General features: G+C 36.8%; 8 non-coding genes across 8 annotated transcripts; all 8 read right to left on the reverse strand.

Annotated features, from left to right (window-relative positions):
- Positions 1 to 1,081: 1,081 nt before the first annotated feature.
- On the reverse strand, positions 1,082 to 1,155 carry TRNAN-GUU (transfer RNA asparagine (anticodon GUU)). The gene has a single exon. It is a non-coding gene; the product is annotated as a tRNA-Asn (tRNA).
- Positions 1,156 to 2,248: 1,093 nt separating this feature from the next.
- Positions 2,249 to 2,322, reverse strand: TRNAN-GUU (transfer RNA asparagine (anticodon GUU)). Its single transcript has one exon. It is a non-coding gene; the product is annotated as a tRNA-Asn (tRNA).
- Positions 2,323 to 3,415: 1,093 nt separating this feature from the next.
- Positions 3,416 to 3,489, reverse strand: TRNAN-GUU (transfer RNA asparagine (anticodon GUU)). Its single transcript has one exon. It is a non-coding gene; the product is annotated as a tRNA-Asn (tRNA).
- Positions 3,490 to 4,582: 1,093 nt separating this feature from the next.
- TRNAN-GUU (transfer RNA asparagine (anticodon GUU)) lies at positions 4,583 to 4,656 on the reverse strand. The gene has a single exon. It is a non-coding gene; the product is annotated as a tRNA-Asn (tRNA).
- Positions 4,657 to 10,414: 5,758 nt separating this feature from the next.
- Positions 10,415 to 10,488, reverse strand: TRNAN-GUU (transfer RNA asparagine (anticodon GUU)). Its single transcript has one exon. It is a non-coding gene; the product is annotated as a tRNA-Asn (tRNA).
- A 1,092-nt stretch (positions 10,489 to 11,580) lies between these two features.
- Positions 11,581 to 11,654, reverse strand: TRNAN-GUU (transfer RNA asparagine (anticodon GUU)). Its single transcript has one exon. It is a non-coding gene; the product is annotated as a tRNA-Asn (tRNA).
- Positions 11,655 to 12,747: 1,093 nt separating this feature from the next.
- Positions 12,748 to 12,821, reverse strand: TRNAN-GUU (transfer RNA asparagine (anticodon GUU)). Its single transcript has one exon. It is a non-coding gene; the product is annotated as a tRNA-Asn (tRNA).
- Positions 12,822 to 14,126: 1,305 nt separating this feature from the next.
- Positions 14,127 to 14,200, reverse strand: TRNAN-GUU (transfer RNA asparagine (anticodon GUU)). The gene has a single exon. It is a non-coding gene; the product is annotated as a tRNA-Asn (tRNA).
- Positions 14,201 to 16,085: the final 1,885 nt, after the last annotated feature.

Consider the following 16,085-nt stretch of genomic DNA (forward strand, 5'->3'; position numbering starts at 1 on the left):
CATGTACTGACAAAGTCTAAAAAGCATTCATCTAGAAAGTTTCCTAGAAAAAGGTTAAAAAGGCAATAATCTGGAGAGTTTTGCAAGATTTTTCTTCCATTGACCAACGAAGAAACACATTGGTACTTTCACATGATGAGTGAGTACTTCAGGATCTCTGACACTTACATAAGCTGCAGAGTGGCGCAGCGGAAGCGTGCTGGACCCATAACCCAGAGGTCGGTGGATCAAAACCATCCTCTGCTATGTGCACTTATTTTTTTGTTAATTAAATTCTTCCAAAACGGGAATTGATATTTTGACTCTTTTATTTTTACTTAAAGAACAATAACTTTTAACATTTTAATTTGTTTTAATAGTATATTGACAGCATTGTTTTCTTTCAGAAATCCACTTAATTTTCTTTACCCTATTACTGAAATGGTAATTGACAAAAACAAGCTACATTGTCACCAGATGAGCAATGCAAAATGTACAATTGATATTTCAAAATCATCTTTCCAGCTTGAATTTCAATGATGCATTGGGGCAACGATTTTGTGAGAAACATCTTCACCCTTAAAGAAAGATTTTCTTAACTTCTTACCTGTGTGCTGATTAGATATCACCTGGTTTTCACATTAAACAGATTCCCACTTGAGAAAGCAGCAAGGCTGCAGTGAGGTTTATGTTTCCTGGTGTCAACCTGTATTATTTCAGTGGACATTGTAATGAGGATGCATCTTGCTGCCTTTCCAATGAAGCAAGTTTTAATCAGTAATAGGTGAAAAACCATTCCTACAAAGGTGTTAATCAGAGACTTGGCTTTGTGGACACTTTTCAGAGAGCAAATGTGTTAGCATAAAAATAAAGCCATAAAATGGAGAGCTGATTAATCACTCAATTGGATTTCTCTGCCTGCATATTTTTTTTTCTCTGCAACCCCATGCTAAATTGTGCTTCCTGTTTTTTATAAAATGACTTAATCAAATCTGACTCTGATTGCATCAGAGAAGGCCAGGTACCCTACACCATAAGAGGTGGTTTGAAATTTTGACTTGTCTACTTAAAGATCACCAAAATTTCATCACAAGGTCAATTACGTCCCTCGGTGGGATTGAACCACCAACCTTTCGGTTAACAGCCGAATGCGCTAACCGATTGCGCCACAGAGACAGCTTGCAAAAGCATGTGCTGACAAAGACTAAAAAGCATTCATCTAGAAAGTTTCCTAGAAAAAGGTTAAAAAGGCAATAATCTGGAGAGTTTTGCAAGATTTTTCTTCCATTGACCAACGAAGAAACACATTGGTACTTTCACATGATGAGTGAGTACTTCAGGATCTCTGACACTTACATGAGCTGCAGAGTGGTGCAGCAGAAGCGTGCTGGGCCCATAACCCCGAGGTGGGTGGATCGAAACCATCCTCTGCTATGTGCACTTATTTTTTTGTTAATTAAATTCTTCCAAAACTGGAATTGATATTTTGACTCTTTTATTTTTACTTAAAGTACAATAACTTTTAACATTTTAATTTGTTTTAATAGTATATTGACAGCATTGTTTTCTTTCAGAAATCCACTTAATTTTCTTTACCCTATTACTGAAATGGTAATTGACAAAAACAAGCTACATTGTCACCAGAAGAGCAATGCAAAATGTACAATTGATATTTCAAAATCATCTTTCCAGCTTGAATTTCAATGATGCATTGGGGCAACGATTTTGTGAGAAACATCTTCACCCTTAAAGAAAGATTTTCTTAACTTCTTACCTGTGTGCTGATTAGATATCACCTGGTTTTCACATTAAACAGATTCCCACTTGAGAAAGCAGCAAGGATGCAGTGAGGTTTATGTTTCCTGGTGTCAACCTGTATTATTTCAGTGGACATTGTAATGAGGATGCATCTTGCTGCCTTTCCAATGAAGCAAGTTTTAATCAGTAATAGGTGAAAAACCATTCCTACAAAGGTGTTAATCAGAGACTTGGCTTTGTGGACACTTTTCAGAGAGCAAATGTGTTAGCATAAAAATAAAACCATAAAATGGAGAGCTGATTAATCACTCAATTGGATTTCTCTGCCTGCATATTTTTTTTTCTCTGCAACCCCATGCTAAATTGTGCTTCCTGTTTTTTATAAAATGACTTAATCAAATCTGACTCTGATTGCATCAGAGAAGGCCAGGTACCCTACACTATAAGAGGTGGTTTGAAATTTTGACTTGTCTACTTAAAGATCACCAAAATTTGATCACAAGGTCAATTACGTCCCTGGGTGGGATTGAACCACCAACCTTTCGGTTAACAGCCGAATGCGCTAACCGATTGCGCCACAGAGACAGCTTGCAAAAGCATGTACTGACAAAGGCTAAAAAGCATTCATCTAGAAAGTTTCCTAGAAAAAGGTTAAAAAGGCAATAATCTGGAGAGTTTTGCATGATTTTTCTTCCATTGACCAACGAAGAAACACATTGGTACTTTCACATGATGAGTGAGTACTTCAGGATCTCTGACACTTACATAAGCTGCAGAGTGGCGCAGCGGAAGCGTGCTGGACCCATAACCCAGAGGTCGGTGGATCAAAACCATCCTCTGCTATGTGCACTTATTTTTTTGTTAATTAAATTCTTCCAAAACTGGAATTGATATTTTGACTCTTTTATTTTTACTTAAAGAACAATAACTTTTAACATTTTAATTTGTTTTAATAGTATATTGACAGCATTGTTTTCTTTCAGAAATCCACTTAATTTTCTTTACCCTATTACTGAAATGGTAATTGACAAAAACAAGCTACATTGTCACCAGATGAGCAATGCAAAATGTACAATTGATATTTCAAAATCATCTTTCCATCTTGAATTTCAATGATGCATTGGGGCAACGATTTTGTGAGAAACATCTTCACCCTTAAAGAAAGATTTTCTTAACTTCTTACCTGTGTGCTGATTAGATATCACCTGGTTTTCACATTAAACAGATTCCCACTTGAGAAAGCAGCAAGGCTGCAGTGAGGTTTATGTTTCCTGGTGTCAACCTGTATTATTTCAGTGGACATTGTAATGAGGATGCATCTTGCTGCCTTTCCAATGAAGCAAGTTTTAATCAGTAATAGGTGAAAAACCATTCCTACAAAGGTGTTAATCAGAGACTTGGCTTTGTGGACACTTTTCAGAGAGCAAATGTGTTAGCATAAAAATAAAGCCATAAAATGGAGAGCTGATTAATCACTCAATTGGATTTCTCTGCCTGCATATTTTTTTTTCTCTGCAACCCCATGCTAAATTGTGCTTCCTGTTTTTTATAAAATGACTTAATCAAATCTGACTCTGATTGCATCAGAGAAGGCCAGGTACCCTACACCATAAGAGGTGGTTTGAAATTTTGACTTGTCTACTTAAAGATCACCAAAATTTCATCACAAGGTCAATTACGTCCCTCGGTGGGATTGAACCACCAACCTTTCGGTTAACAGCCGAATGCGCTAACCGATTGCGCCACAGAGACAGCTTGCAAAAGCATGTGCTGACAAAGACTAAAAAGCATTCATCTAGAAAGTTTCCTAGAAAAAGGTTAAAAAGGCAATAATCTGGAGAGTTTTGCAAGATTTTTCTTCCATTGACCAACGAAGAAACACATTGGTACTTTCACATGATGAGTGAGTACTTCAGGATCTCTGACACTTACATGAGCTGCAGAGTGGTGCAGCAGAAGCGTGCTGGGCCCATAACCCCGAGGTGGGTGGATCGAAACCATCCTCTGCTATGTGCACTTATTTTTTTGTTAATTAAATTCTTCCAAAACTGGAATTGATATTTTGACTCTTTTATTTTTACTTAAAGTACAATAACTTTTAACATTTTAATTTGTTTTAATAGTATATTGACAGCATTGTTTTCTTTCAGAAATCCACTTAATTTTCTTTACCCTATTACTGAAATGGTAATTGACAAAAACAAGCTACATTGTCACCAGAAGAGCAATGCAAAATGTACAATTGATATTTCAAAATCATCTTTCCAGCTTGAATTTCAATGATGCATTGGGGCAACGATTTTGTGAGAAACATCTTCACCCTTAAAGAAAGATTTTCTTAACTTCTTACCTGTGTGCTGATTAGATATCACCTGGTTTTCACATTAAACAGATTCCCACTTGAGAAAGCAGCAAGGATGCAGTGAGGTTTATGTTTCCTGGTGTCAACCTGTATTATTTCAGTGGACATTGTAATGAGGATGCATCTTGCTGCCTTTCCAATGAAGCAAGTTTTAATCAGTAATAGGTGAAAAACCATTCCTACAAAGGTGTTAATCAGAGACTTGGCTTTGTGGACACTTTTCAGAGAGCAAATGTGTTAGCATAAAAATAAAACCATAAAATGGAGAGCTGATTAATCACTCAATTGGATTTCTCTGCCTGCATATTTTTTTTTCTCTGCAACCCCATGCTAAATTGTGCTTCCTGTTTTTTATAAAATGACTTAATCAAATCTGACTCTGATTGCATCAGAGAAGGCCAGGTACCCTACACTATAAGAGGTGGTTTGAAATTTTGACTTGTCTACTTAAAGATCACCAAAATTTGATCACAAGGTCAATTACGTCCCTGGGTGGGATTGAACCACCAACCTTTCGGTTAACAGCCGAATGCGCTAACCGATTGCGCCACAGAGACAGCTTGCAAAAGCATGTACTGACAAAGGCTAAAAAGCATTCATCTAGAAAGTTTCCTAGAAAAAGGTTAAAAAGGCAATAATCTGGAGAGTTTTGCATGATTTTTCTTCCATTGACCAACGAAGAAACACATTGGTACTTTCACATGATGAGTGAGTACTTCAGGATCTCTGACACTTACATAAGCTGCAGAGTGGCGCAGCGGAAGCGTGCTGGACCCATAACCCAGAGGTCGGTGGATCAAAACCATCCTCTGCTATGTGCACTTATTTTTTTGTTAATTAAATTCTTCCAAAACTGGAATTGATATTTTGACTCTTTTATTTTTACTTAAAGAACAATAACTTTTAACATTTTAATTTGTTTTAATAGTATATTGACAGCATTGTTTTCTTTCAGAAATCCACTTAATTTTCTTTACCCTATTACTGAAATGGTAATTGACAAAAACAAGCTACATTGTCACCAGATGAGCAATGCAAAATGTACAATTGATATTTCAAAATCATCTTTCCATCTTGAATTTCAATGATGCATTGGGGCAACGATTTTGTGAGAAACATCTTCACCCTTAAAGAAAGATTTTCTTAACTTCTTACCTGTGTGCTGATTAGATATCACCTGGTTTTCACATTAAACAGATTCCCACTTGAGAAAGCAGCAAGGATGCAGTGAGGTTTATGTTTCCTGGTGTCAACCTGTATTATTTCAGTGGACATTGTAATGAGGATGCATCTTGCTGCCTTTCCAATGAAGCAAGTTTTAATCAGTAATAGGTGAAAAACCATTCCTACAAAGGTGTTAATCAGAGACTTGGCTTTGTGGACACTTTTCAGAGAGCAAATGTGTTAGCATAAAAATAAAGCCATAAAATGGAGAGCTGATTAATCACTCAATTGGATTTCTCTGCCTGCATAATTTTTTTTCTCTGCAACCCCATGCTAAATTGTGCTTCCTGTTTTTTTATAAAATGACTTAAACAAATATGACTCTGATTGCATCAGAGAAGGCCAGGTACCCTACACCATAAGAGGTGGTTTGAAATTTTGACTTGTCTACTTAAAGATCAGCAAAATTTGATCACAAGGTCAATTACGTCCCTGGTTGGGATTGAACCACCAACCTTTCGGTTAACAGCCAAATGCGCTAACCGATTGCGCCACAGAGACAGCTTGCAAAAGCATGTACTGACAAAGGCTAAAAAGCATTCATCTAGAAAGTTTCCTAGAAAAAGGTTAAAAAGGCAATAATCTGGAGAGTTTTGCAAGATTTTTCTTCCATTGACCAACGAAGAAACACATTGGTACTTTCACATGATGAGTGAGTACTTCAGGATCTCTGACACTTACATGAGCAGTAGAGTGGCGCAGCGGAAGCGTGCTGGGCCCATAACCGCGAGGTCGGTGGATCGAAACCATCCTCTGCTATGTGCACTTATTTTTTTGTTAATTAAATTCTTCCAAAACTGGAATTGATATTTTGACTCTTTTATTTTTACTTAAAGTACAATAACTTTTAACATTTTAATTTGTTTTAATAGTATATTGACAGCATTGTTTTCTTTCAGAAATCCACTTAATTTTCTTTACCCTATTACTGAAATGGTAATTGACAAAAACAAGCTACATTGTCACCAGAAGAGCAATGCAAAATGTACAATTGATATTTCAAAATCATCTTTCCAGCTTGAATTTCAATGATGCATTGGGGCAACGATTTTGTGAGAAACATCTTCACCCTTAAAGAAAGATTTTCTTAACTTCTTACCTGTGTGCTGATTAGATATCACCTGGTTTTCACATTAAACAGATTCCCACTTGAGAAAGCAGCAAGGATGCAGTGAGGTTTATGTTTCCTGGTGTCAACCTGTATTATTTCAGTGGACATTGTAATGAGGATGCATCTTGCTGCCTTTCCAGTGAAGCAAGTTTTAATCAGTAATAGGTGAAAAACCATTCCTACAAAGGTGTTAATCAGAGACTTGGCTTTGTGGACACTTTTCAGAGAGCAAATGTGTTAGCATAAAAATAAAGCCATAAAATGGAGAGCTGATTAATCACTCAATTGGATTTCTCTGCCTGCATAATTTTTTTTCTCTGCAACCCCATGCTAAATTGTGCTTCCTGTTTTTTATAAAATGACTTAATCAAATCTGACTCTGATTGCATCAGAGAAGGCCAGGTACCCTACACTATAAGAGGTGGTTTGAAATTTTGACTTGTCTACTTAAAGATCACCAAAATTTGATCATAAGGTCAATTACGTCCCCGGGTGGGATTGAACCACCAACCTTTCGGTTAACAGCCAAATGCGCTAACCGATTGCGCCACAGAGATAGCTTGCGAAAGCATGTACTGACAAAGGCTAAAAAGCATTCATCTAGAAAGTTTCCTAGAAAAAAGTTAAAAAGGCAATAATCTGGAGAGTTTTGCAAGATTTTTCTTCCATTGACCAACGAAGAAACACATTGGTACTTTCACATGATGAGTGAGTACTTCAGGATCTCTGACACTTACGTGAGCAGCAGAGTGGCGCAGCGGAAGCGTGCTGTGCACATAACCCAGAGGTTGGTGGATCGAAACCATCCTCTGCTATGTGCACTTATTTTTTTGTTAATTAAATTCTTCCAAAACTGGAATTGATATTTTGACTCTTATTTTTACTTAAAGTACAATAACTTTTAACATTTTAATTTGTTTTAATAGTATATTGACAGCATTGTTTTCTTTCAGAAATCCACTTAATTTTCTTTACCCTATTACTGAAATGGTAATTGACAAAAACAAGCTACATTGTCACCAGAAGAGCAATGCAAAATGTACAATTGATATTTCAAAATCATCTTTCCAGCTTGAATTTCAATGATGCATTGGGGCAACGATTTTGTGAGAAACATCTTCACCCTTAAAGAAAGATTTTCTTAACTTCTTACCTGTGTGCTGATTAGATATCACCTGGTTTTCACATTAATCAGATTCCCACTTGAGAAAGCAGCAAGGATGCAGTGAGGTTTATGTTTCCTGGTGTCAACCTGTATTATTTCAGTGGACATTGTAATGAGCATGCATCTTGCTGCCTTTCCAATGAAGCAAGTTTTAATCAGTAATAGGTAAAAAACCATTCCTACAAAGGTGTTAATCAGAGACTTGGCTTTGTGGACACTTTTCATAGAGCAAATGTGTTAGCATAAAAATAAAGCCATAAAATGGAGAGCTGATTAATCACTCAATTGGATTTCTCTGCCTGCATAATTTTTTTTCTCTGCAACCCCATGCTAAATTGTGCTTCCTGTTTTTTATAAAATGACTTAATCAAAAATGACTCTGATTGCATCAGAGAAGGCCAGGTACCCTACACCATAAGAGGTGGTTTGAAATTTTGACTTGTCTACTTAAAGATCACCAAAATTTGATCACAAGGTCAATTACGTCCCTGGGTGGTATTGAACCACCAACCTTTCGGTTAACAGCCGAATGCGCCAACCGATTGCGCCACAGAGACAGCTTGCAAAAGCATGTACTGACAAAGGCTAAAAAGCATTCATCTAGAAAGTTTCCTAGAAAAAGGTTAAAAAGGCAATAATCTGGAGAGTTTTGCAAGATTTTTCTTCCATTGACCAACGAAGAAACACATTTGTACTTTCAAATGATGAGTGAGTACTTCAGGATCTCTGACACGTACATGAGCAGCAGAGTGGCACAGCGGAAATGTGCTGGGCCCATAACCCAGAGGTCGGTGGATCGAAACCATCCTCTTCTATGTGCACTTATTTTTTTGTTAATTAAATTCTTCCAAAACTGGAATTGATATTTTGACTCTTTTATTTTTATTAAAGTACAATAACTTTTAACATTTTAATTTGTTTTAATAGTATATTGACAGCATTGTTTTCTTTCAGAAATCCACTTAATTTTCTTTACCCTATTACTGAAATGGTAATTGACAAAAACAAGCTACATTGTCACCAGAAGAGCAATGCAAAATGTACAATGATATTTCAAAATCATCTTTCCATCTTGAATTTCAATGATGCATTGGGGCAACAATTTTGTGAGAAACATCTTCACCCTTAAAGAAAGATTTTCTTAACTTCTTACCTGTGTGCTGATTAGATATCACCTGGTTTTCACATTAAACAGATTCCCACTTGAGAAAGCAGCAAGGATACAGTGAGGTTTATGTTTCCTGGTGTCAACCTGTATTATTTCAGTGGACATTGTAATGAGGATGCATCTTGCTGCCTTTCCAATGAAGCAAGTTTTAATCAGTAATAGGTGAAAAACCATTCCTACAAAGGTGTTAATCAGAGACTTGGCTTTGTGGACACTTTTCAGAGAGCAAATGTGTTAGCATAAAAATAAAGCCATAAAATGGAGAGCTGATTAATCACTCAATTGGATTTCTCTGCCTGCATAGTTTTTTTTCTCTGCAACCCCATGCTAAATTGTGCTTCCTGTTTTTTATAAAATGACTTAATCAAATCTGACTCTGATTGCATCAGAGAAGGCCAGGTACCCTACACTATAAGAGGTGGTTTGAAATTTTGACTTGTCTACTTAAAGATCACCAAAATTTGATCACAAGGTCAATTACGTCCCCGGGTGGGATTGAACCACTAACCTTTCAGTTAACAGCCGAATGCGCTAACCGATTGCGCCACAGAGACAGCTTGCAAAAGCATGTACTGACAAAGGCTAAAAAGCATTTATCTAGAAAGTTTCCTAGAAAAAGGTTAAAAAGGCAATAATCTGGAGAGTTTTGCAAGATTTTTCTTCCATTGACCAACGAAGAAACACATTGGTACTTTCAAATGATGAGTGAGTACTTCAGGATCTCTGATACGTACATGAGCAGCAGAGTGGCACAGCGGAAGCGTGTTGGGCCCATAACCCAGAGGTCGGTGGATCGAAACCATCCTCTGCTATGTGCACTTATTTTTTTGTTAATTAAATTCTTCCAAAACTGGAATTGATATTTTGACTCTTTTATTTTTACTTAAAGTACAATAACTTTTAACATTTTAATTTGTTTTAATAGTATATTGACAGCATTGTTTTCTTTCAGAAATCCACTTAATTTTCTTTACCCTATTACTGAAATGGTAATTGACAAAAACAAACTACATTGTCACCAGAAGAGCAATGCAAAATGTACAATTGATATTTCAAAATCATCTTTCCATCTTGAATTTCAATGATGCATTGGGGCAACGATTTTGTGAGAAACATCTTCACCCTTAAAGAAAGATTTTCTTAACTTCTTACCTGTGTGCTGATTAGATATCACCTGGTTTTCACATTAAACAGATTCCCACTTGAGAAAGCAGCAAGGATGCAGTGAGGTTTATGTTTCCTGGTGTCAACCTGTATTATTTCAGTGGACATTGTAATGAGGATGCATCTTGCTGCCTTTCCAATGAAGCAAGTTTTAATCAGTAATAGGTGAAAAACCATTCCTACAAAGGTGTTAATCAGAGACTTGGCTTTGTGGACACTTTTCAGAGAGCAAATGTGTTAGCATAAAAATAAAGCCATAAAATGGAGAGCTGATTAATCACTCAATTGGATTTCTCTGCCTGCATAATTTTTTTTCTCTGCAACCCCATGCTAAATTGTGCTTCCTGTTTTTTATAAAATGACTTAATCAAATCTGACTCTGATTGCATCAGAGAAGGCCAGGTACCCTACACTATAAGAGGTGGTTTGAAATTTTGACTTGTCTACTTAAAGATCACCAAAATTTGATCATAAGGTCAATTACGTCCCCGGGTGGGATTGAACCACCAACCTTTTGGTTAACAGCCAAATGCGCTAACCGATTGCGCCACAGAGACAGCTTGCAAAAGCATGTACTGACAAAGGCTAAAAAGCATTCATCTAGAAAGTTTCCTAGAAAAAGGTTAAAAAGGCAATAATCTGGAGAGTTTTGCAAGATTTTTCTTCCATTGACCATCGAAGAAACACATTGGTACTTTCACATGATGAGTGAGTACTTCAGGATCTCTGACACTTACGTGAGCAGCAGAGTGGTGCAGCAGAAGCGTGCTGGGCCCATAACCCAGAGGTTGGTGGATCGAAACCATCCTCTGCTATGTGCACTTATTTTTTTGTTAATTAAATTCTTCCAAAACTGGAATTGATATTTTGACTCTTTTATTTTTACTTAAAGTACAATAACTTTTAACATTTTAATTTGTTTTAATAGTATATTGACAGCATTGTTTTCTTTCAGAAATCCACTTAATTTTCTTTACCCTATTACTGAAATGGTAATTGACAAAAACAAGCTACATTGTCACCAGAAGAGCAATGCAAAATGTACAATTGATATTTCAAAATCATCTTTCCAGCTTGAATTTCAATGATGCATTGGGGCAACGATTTTGTGAGAAACATCTTCACCCTTAAAGAAAGATTTTCTTAACTTCTTACCTGTGTGCTGATTAGATATCACCTGGTTTTCACATTAAACAGATTCCCACTTGAGAAAGCAGCAAGGATGCAGTGAGGTTTATGTTTCCTGGTGTCAACCTGTATTATTTCAGTTGACATTGTAATGAGGATGCATCTTGCTGCCTTTCCAATGAAGCAAGTTTTAATCAGTAATAGGTGAAAAAACATTCCTACAAAGGTGTTAATCAGAGACTTGGCTTTGTGGACACTTTTCAGAGAGCAAATGTGTTAGCATAAAAATAAAGCCATAAAATGGAGAGCTGATTAATCACTCAATTGGATTTCTCTGCCTGCATAATTTTTTTCTCTGCAACCCCATGCTAAATTGTGCTTCCTGTTTTTTATAAAATGACTTAATCAAATCTGACTCTGATTGCATCAGAGAAGGCCAGGTACCCTACACTATAAGAGGTGGTTTGAAATTTTGACTTGTCTACTTAAAGATCACCAAAATTTGATCACAAGGTCAATTACGTCCCCGGGTGGGATTGAACCACCAACCTTTCGGTTAACAGCCGAATGCGCTAACCGATTGCGCCACAGAGACAGCTTGCAAAAGCATGTACTGACAAAGGCTAAAAAGCATTCATCTAGAAAGTTTCCTAGAAAAAGGTTAAAAAGGCAATAATCTGGAGAGTTTTGCAAGATTTTTCTTCCATTGACCAACGAAGAAACACATTGGTACTTTCACATGATGAGTGAGTACTTCAGGATCTCTGACACTTACATGAGCAGCAGAGTGGCGCAGCGGAAGCGAGCTGGGCCCATAACCCAGAGGTCGGTGGATCGAAACCATCCTCTGCTATGTGCACTTATTTTTTTGTTAATTAAATTCTTCCAAAACTGGAATTGATATTTTGACTCTTTTATTTTTACTTAAAGTACAATAACTTTTAACATTTTAATTTGTTTTAATAGTATATTGACAGCATTGTTTTCTTTCAGAAATCCACTTAATTTTCTTTACCCTATTACTGAAATGGTAATTGACAAAAACAAGCTACATTGTCACCAGAAGAGCAATGCAAAATGTACAATTGATATTTCAAAATCATCTTTCCATCTTGAATTTCAATGATGCATTGGGGCAACGATTTTGTGAGAAACATCTTCACCCTTAAAGAAAGATTTTCTTAACTTCTTACCTGTGTGCTGATTAGATATCACCTGGTTTTCACATTAAACAGATTCCCACTTGAGAAAGCAGCAAGGATGCAGTGAGGTTTATGTTTCCTGTTGTCAACCTGTATTATTTCAGTGGACATTGTAATGAGGATGCATCTTGCTGCCTTTCCAATGAAGCAAGTTTTAATCAGTAATAGGTGAAAAACCATTCCTACAAAGGTGTTAATCAGAGACTTGGCTTTGTGGACACTTTTCAGAGAGCAAATGTGTTAGCATAAAAATAAAGCCATAAAATGGAGAGCTGATTAATCACTCAATTGGATTTCTCTGCCTGCATCATTTTTTTTCTCTGCAACCCCATGCTAAATTGTGCTTCCTGTTTTTTATAAAATGACTTAATCAAATCTGACTCTGATTGCATCAGAGAAGGCCAGGTACCCTACACTATAAGAGGTGGTTTGAAATTTTGACTTGTCTACTTAAAGATCACCAAAATTTGATCACAAGGTCAATTACATCCCCGGGTGGGATTGAACCACCAACCTTTCGGTTAACAGCCGAATGCGCTAACCGATTGCGCCACAGAGACAGCTTGCAAAAGCATGTACTGACAAAGGCTAAAAAGCATTCATCTAGAAAGTTTCCTAGAAAAAGGTTAAAAAGGCAATAATCTGGAGAGTTTTGCAAGATTTTTCTTCCATTGACCAATGAAGAAACACATTGGTACTTTCACATGATGAGTGAGTACTTCAGGATCTCTGACACTTACATGAGCAGCAGAGTGGCGCAGCGGAAGCGTGATGGGCCCATAACCCAGAGGTCGGTGGGTCGAAACCATCCTCTGCTATGTGCACTTATTTTTTTGTTAATTAAATTCTTCCAAAACTGGAATTAATATTTTGACTCTTTTATTTTTACTTAAAGTACAATAACTTTTAACATTTTAATTTGTTTTAATAGTATATTGACAGCATTGTTTTCTTTCAGAAATCCACTTAATTTTCTTTACCCTATTACTGAAATGGTAATTGACAAAAACAAGCTACATTGTCACCAGAAGAGCAATGCAAAATGTACAATTGATATTTCAAAATCATCTTTCCATCTTGAATTTCAATGATGCATTGGGGCAACGATTTTGTGAGAAACATCTTCACCCTTAAAGAAATATTTTCTTAACTTCTTACCTGTGTGCTGATTAGATATCACCTGGTTTTCACATTAAACAGATTCCCACTTGAGAAAGCAGCAAGGATGCAGTGAGGTTTATGTTTCCTGGTGTCAACCTGTATTATTTCAGTGGACATTGTAATGAGGATGCATCTTGCTGCCTTTCCAATGAAGCAAGTTTTAATCAGTAATAGGTGAAAAACCATTCCTACAAAGGTGTTAATCAGAGACTTGGCTTTGTGGACACTTTTCAGAGAGCAAATGTGTTAGCATAAAAATAAAGCCATAAAATGGAGAGCTGATTAATCACTCAATTGGATTTCTCTGCCTGCATCATTTTTTTTCTCTGCAACCCCATGCTAAATTGTGCTTCCTGTTTTTTATAAAATGACTTAATCAAATCTGACTCTGATTGCATCAGAGAAGGCCAGGTACCCTACACCAGTGGTTCTCAAACTCGGTCCTCAGGACCCCACACAGTGCATGTTTTGCAGGTAACCCAGCAAGTGCACAGGTGTATTAATTACTCACTCACACATTTTAAAAGGTCCACAGGTGGAGCTAATTATTTCACTTGTGATTCTGTGAAGAGACCTGCAAAACATGCACCGTGTGGGGTCCTGAGGACCGAGTTTGAGAACCTGTGCCCTACACTATAAGAGGTGGTTTGAAATTTTGACTTGTCTACTTAAAGATCACCAAAATTTGATCACAAGGTCAATTACGTCCCCGGGTGGGATTGAACCACCAACCTTTCGGTTAACAGCCGAATGCGCTAACCGATTGCGCCACAGAGACAGCTTGCAAAAGCATGTACTGACAAAGGCTAAAAAGCATTCATCTAGAAAGTTTCCTAGAAAAAGGTTAAAAAGGCAATAATCTGGAGAGTTTTGCAAGATTTTTCTTCCATTGACCAACGAAGAAACACATTGGTACTTTCACATGATGAGTGAGTACTTCAGGATCTCTGACACTTACATGAGCAGCAGAGTGGCGCAGCGGAAGCGTGATGGGCCCATAACCCAGAGGTCGGTGGATCGAAACCATCCTCTGCTATGTGCACTTATTTTTTTGTTAATTAAATTCTTCCAAAACTGGAATTGATATTTTGACTCTTTTATTTTTACTTAAAGTACAATAACTTTTAACATTTTAATTTGTTTTAATAGTATATTGACAGCATTGTTTTCTTTCAGAAATCCACTTAATTTTCTTTACGCTATTACTGAAATGGTAATTGACAAAAACAAGCTACATTGTCACCAGAAGAGCAATGCAAAATGTACAATTGATATTTCAAAATCATCTTTCCATCTTGAATTTCAATGATGCATTGGGGCAACGATTTTGTGAGAAACATCTTCACCCTTAAAGAAAGATTTTCTTAACTTCTTACCTGTGTGCTGATTAGATATCACCTGGTTTTCACATTAAACAGATTCCCACTTGAGAAAGCAGCAAGGATGCAATGAGGTTTATGTTTCCTGGTGTCAACCTGTATTATTTCAGTGGACATTGTAATGAGGATGCATCTTGCTGCCTTTCCAATGAAGCAAGTTTTAATCAGTAATAGGTGAAAAACCATTCCTACAAAGGTGTTAATCAGAGACTTGGCTTTGTGGACACTTTTCAGAGAGCAAATGTGTTAGCATAAAAATAAAGCCATAAAATGGAGAGCTGATTAATCACTCAATTGGATTTCTCTGCCTGCATCATTTTTTTTCTCTGCAACCCCATGCTAAATTGTGCTTCCTGTTTTTTTATAAAATGACTTTCTCAAATCTGACTCTGATTGCATCAGAGAAGGCCAGGTACCCTACACTATAAGAGGTGGTTTGAAATTTTGACTTGTCTACTTAAAGATCACCAAAATTTGATCACAAGGTCAATTACGTCCCTGGTTGGGATTGAACCACCAACCTTTCGGTTAACAGCCGAATGCGCCAACCGATTGCGCCACAGAGACAGCTTGCAAAAGCATGTACTGACAAAGGCTAAAAAGCATTCATCTAGAAAGTTTCCTAGAAAAAGGTTAAAAAGGCAATAATCTGGAGAGTTTTGCAAGATTTTTCTTCCATTGACCAACGAAGAAACACATTGGTACTTTCACATGATGAGTGAGTACTTCAGGATCTCTGACACTTACATGAGCAGCAGAGTGGCGCAGCGGAAGCGTGCTGGGCCTATAACCCAGAGGTCGGTGGATCGAAACCATCCTCTGCTATGTGCACTTATTTTTTTGTTAATTAAATTCTTCCAAAACTGGAATTGATATTTTGACTCTTTTATTTTTACTTAAAGTACAATAACTTTTAACATTTTAATTTGTTTTAATAGTATATTGACAGCATTGTTTTCTTTCAGAAATCCACTTAATTTTCTTTACCCTATTACTGAAATGGTAATTGACAAAAACAAGCTACATTGTCACCAGAAGAGCAATGCAAAATGTACAATTGATATTTCAAAATCATCTTTCCATCTTGAATTTCAATGATGCATTGGGGCAACGATTTTGTGAGAAACATCTTCACCCTTAAAGAAAGATTTTCTTAACTTCTTACCTGTGTGCTGATTAGATATCACCTGGTTTTCACATTAAACAGATTCCCACTTGAGAAAGCAGCAAGGATGCAGTGAGGTTTATGTTTCCTGGTGTCAACCTGTATTATTTCAGTTGACA

This window comes from Pseudophryne corroboree, chromosome 4 (genome assembly GCF_028390025.1).
Source record: "Pseudophryne corroboree isolate aPseCor3 chromosome 4, aPseCor3.hap2, whole genome shotgun sequence".
In the NCBI taxonomy this organism is placed as follows: Eukaryota; Metazoa; Chordata; class Amphibia; order Anura; family Myobatrachidae; genus Pseudophryne; species Pseudophryne corroboree.